Source organism: Prenolepis imparis, unplaced genomic scaffold, assembly GCF_030444845.1.
Source record: "Prenolepis imparis isolate NDT839.2.m4 unplaced genomic scaffold, iyPreImpa1.0 SCAF_8, whole genome shotgun sequence".
In the NCBI taxonomy this organism is placed as follows: domain Eukaryota; kingdom Metazoa; phylum Arthropoda; class Insecta; order Hymenoptera; family Formicidae; genus Prenolepis; species Prenolepis imparis.
In genome coordinates, this window is record NW_028141166.1 from 3,388,527 (window position 1) to 3,393,672 (window position 5,146).

Sequence of the window (5,146 nt, forward strand, 5' to 3'; positions counted from 1 at the left end):
AACGAACAATTTTGCTAAGAATTCTAAGATCAAGATTTGGTATACTGGTAAATGATCGAAACTACAATTTTAAGAAAAAGAGAAAACCGTGTTACGGCGTTATATTATGTTTCCGCGCCGTGATGTTATACTACTCGTTGTAGTAGAAACATAGATCATTTTCAAGATGTCGTGCGTGTATCTTGATTAATAAGGAAAAAGACAGAATTTAAATCAGATGTCGAGCCATTTGGATGCGTTATTGACAATTTCTTTTTTTAGATTGTTTCTTGTGTTTTTATTCTTATTATATAATAAAGTTTCTGTGTTTCTTAAAAGAGTGTTTCTCATACTAGGAGTACTAGGATTACTTCCGCGCGCATTTGATATGTAAGTATATTGATTAGCGTAACAATATTATTATATGCATGATCTGTGCACTCAAGAATAGGAGTGTTGCGAATTGATTTTGAAATTAAATATATTTTTATGTTTTAGACAACAAAAAATATATAGTTGGGGCAAACGTAAATATACATGAATATCATCTTGTTAGTCTCATTCCAGCCATAAGCGGATACATATTTGATCAAAATATAATAAAGTTCTTTCATATACTCAATTGCAACTCTTTCTTTTCAACTTCTTTCACATTCCCTGCACGCTCTCCGACAATATTACGATATGAATTCGTGTATTTACGTGAGCATTGATAAATAAAACGAGTATGAACTGTGTACGGAAAATTTGTTGAACGACATGACGGATAAACTCGAGAACTATGTATGCGGCAATTATATTATTTTATTAAATTATATTATGTCACATTATATTATAATATAATATAATATATTATATTAAGATATAATACTAATAATATATCACTTAATAATATAATATAATATAATATATTATATTATTAAGTGAAAAGTAAGAATAAAAAAATGAAAAGAACGAAGAAAAGGAATGAAACTTCCATTAATAAACCTGCATTTTAGACCAATTCGTCGCACTGTATTTTATGAAATCGTAACACAAAACGAAACCGAAGTATGCGCATCTGTATTACTAAAATGCAGATTTATTAATGATCGCTACTCTTTATCTTATGATTACACAGAAATTGAAACAATATTCTTCTCTTCATTTCCCTATTTCTTCATTTCTCTTTCTTACATATTTTAAATTAGAAATTCGCATATTTTTCGACTAAGTATGAAATAGTTATAAAAAAATGTAAATAAAACTAAAATAATAGTATATGTATGTATATGTAAAAATATAAGATGTAATATTATATAACATTAGAAATAATACTAATAACATTATAAAATAGAACTTAAAAATTTTGAATTTATACTAATAACATAGAATAAATGTTTTTAATATATAAAATACAAATATATTTGAATATAAGTAAAGATAGAATATTTTTATTGTAATTTTAAACGTAATATATTATACAAATAAAAATATTTAACATATTATATTTACATATACAATACTTTTAACTTAATCAGTAATAATAAATGTGCAATTTTTTATCTTTAAATTTTCTAATATTTTCTTTTATACACCTTTTCCCTTTTTACAACAAAATAGTCTTGTTTTTTTTTATGATTTAAAAAGTTACCACAATTTACGATAACACATATCGTTTTATTTCATTCTATAATAGAAATAAAATCCAAAAAATATAAACTTTTCTTATCATCACATGAGCTGTCAAAATGCGTACAATTACAAAACGAGTCATTCTATCGCAAACAATGAGATTATTTAACGCAATTATTCTCTTAAAATGGCTAGCGCCGGTGGTAATTCACGCGAAAATTTTCATCTAATCTACTTGCTTACAACTAGATCGAGATTGCGACATGCCGTTGGCCGAGACGGATGCAAGACGCTATTATCGGCCGGAAATGCCGCTTCTCGAACGCGTTCGAGATCTGCACTGCCTTCCGCAACAATCCTCTTGAACTACACAGCTTCATGAACACGTCGGAACAAGCTTTCGTCGCCGTGCTCTATTTTATACGAACGGAGGATGAAGAAGAAGAAATTCGCATCTTGATGGTAGGCGCAGGGTTGTTCCAATCAAACATGTCTATCACGGATTGAAATTTTACACAGCGGCATTGCTGGCAACTCTCCTGTCGTATGTACAATTATTACTAGATCTGGCAAACGCTTCCTTGCATCTATGATCCGATTCCATCATTTCTTTCATTTGGATTCAATATTATGGTGGAAAACATATGTGGCGAACAATAAAGAGTAATAAAAATCCAAAAATCCATACTGGAAGCGAGATGACATCATGTTTTTAGGTAGGATAACTCTGCTGATTGTACTTCGCAAGATTTTTCTCCTTAATGAACAATTATTACTGGTAGAGAAGACCGTCGTGATTAGAAACGACTGTCTGATCTTGACCCGCTACTCTGGCGCTGGCGATTCCTTTAGATCAGCGCATGAGTTCTCCAATAACATTACAACGTTGCGACAACAAGCCGTCTATGCTCATCAAGTATTCTTTTGTTTATATTTTTTTGCGCGTCACAGCATGGTCAATGACACCGCTGTGATTTCAATCACTATTGCAGCAGCAGACCAGAACACTGTCGATGAGTTGAAGAAAGCATTGGATGTCTGAGTCCGTATTGTTCAAACTTGAGGATACTAAAGTGAGCTTGTCGCAATGGCGAAGAATCCAGCCTTGCCAATACAAAATGTTTTTTCGTTTAAATCTATTCCAAAATCGGAAGCGAATTCTTCATATCGACAACAGGATCAAGCATGAGCTCCTTGTATATAAAAAAATAAAAAATATTCCGTTATACTTTCGCTGGAATCATGTTTGACGACCTTGTGTATCGAAACGTGTCACAAGTGAACGCTGTATGGAGGCATTCAACTGAACCTCAGATTGTGACAACGCTGGATATCACAGAGGCAAATAGCCGTTAAGCGAGTCATTCACCAGTGTCTACACTGCCTGTGATGGCAGGAGGTTTCAACGCAGCAGTTGATGGATGATCTTCTTCACTCTTGAGTGACAACTGCGAAATTCTTCCTTCACGAACTATGCGAAGGTGATTAACCAAAGAATCACAAAAGGAGCCACAAGAGCTGCAAGATCATTGCCGTCTTCGTATTCCTGAGTACCAAAGCCGTACCTTGAGGTTGTTTCAGATAACACGGCCGACGCCTTCGTGGCCATATAAAAACAGTCTATATCCCACAGAAATATGTGCCAAACAATTTACAGCGATGCACAAGTTTTGTTGGTGCAGATGAACAGCTATAAGCCTTCTTTACTGCCGTTAGCCAGTAAGCATGCTACATCGCCGTCGAACACAACTAGTGGTATTTCAACCCTACGATGACACATTTCTGTGAGATATGGAAATCATTAAGACCAAGACACACCTCGACGAGTGCTGGGTCATTCTCATCTTTGAGATGTCTAAGCTCCTCGCTCAAATTAAAGCGTGCCTAAATTCAAGACCGCTTCAAGCTGTTTGAGACGATGTTTCGGACGATACAATCACCTGACGTTTGGTCATTTCTTAATTTGCACTGAATGCCATATCCAAACCATTGCAACTTGAGAGGACAAACAATCGCTTGATTCATTAGAAATTGCTGCAACGTCTGCGAGATTACTTCTGTGAACGTTGGTCTGCGGAATATCTTCGTATGCTGAACTACTGGTTTAAATGGTGGAAGAGTGATTTTATCATCAAGGTAAGATCGCTGTATTCTTCGGCAGGAATTGTCTTCATTAACCAAATGGCCTCTAGCAAGTTTACATCCTAGAGAGAACAACCTCGTGCATATTGTGGCCATACGTACGGCAGAACTCATGAGACTGGTAAACTTCATCTTTTTTGCTGATCCAGACGAGCGCTCAACCAAAAACAGCGTATTTGAATGAGTTACGCGTTCTAATGTCTTCTTCGTTCTAATATATCACTTGTTACGAATATATACGTCTTTATTAAAATTGAGCGCACTTAGATTTACAATATATCTTAATACTTATATACAATTTCGTCAATAGTAATTGATTGCACAATCAATATACGTTATAATCACCGTCAATAACAGACTTTACTTAACATTTAATAACGGACTTTACTTAACCTAACCTAACCTAACTTAAGACTAGGATAATTGTCAATTTGTTATCTGACAGCATAGTTAATCGTGAACGTCGTTCGCAATTCGTTGGCAATTCGTGCCAACTGAAGCGACCGAATTGCTCGAGTTAAAAAGAAAATTACTATGAAGATGATTACATACTAGATAAAATGTTCTAAAATAATCACACGGAAATCTTGAATTGCTAGGTGGTTATTCTACGCATTACGCGACGGTGTCGAACGTCGAACACCACTCGAGATGCCCTCACGATCGGAAATCTTGAACGCGCACGTCGGATATCTTCATATCCGCGTCGTAGGTTGCGATCGCAAAACATAAATCGCCCAGATTGCACAAAAGTTACTCGAGATCCGCATAAGACACTCGCGCTTTGTTTGTCACACTTACTTAACGACACGCCAGTAATCGTGGATGCAGGTACAATTTTGATAACCGCAACTAGAACTAACAACATTATAAAACAATAATTCGGTGGCTAAGATAAAGCGGCCGAATAAAAGAAGAGTCGCATGACGCTCGATCTATCGATCGATTTATCAAAAAAGCGAGGCACTTCCATATGTCGAATTGTTCGAACAAGAGAATTTCGCGTGATAATCATTTTTTGGTGCAGAACACTATAAAAACAAACCAAGAAACTCAGAATGGAAGAGAAAAATTAATCAGTCACGAGGTATTTGCGATCAAAAGGAAGTAATTAACGTACATGGAGCACGCTGATTAATCCGCGAATCCATGAAGTTGCACGGTATACTGTGATCGTGAATTCTGCGTATGTTTAACGTAGCGTAAGAATATATCCACACAAACTATGCAAGTTTGTATAAACATATACATATACATAAGAAAATTGATTGGTCCATAAACGTATAAGAAGATAAACCAATCGAATTTTTTATACATACGCTTATACACCTATGCAAGTTTGTGTGGATATATTTTAATGCTTGAATTTTTGGATTACACGTGTGAGTACTCTGCGTTGATACCACTGCTT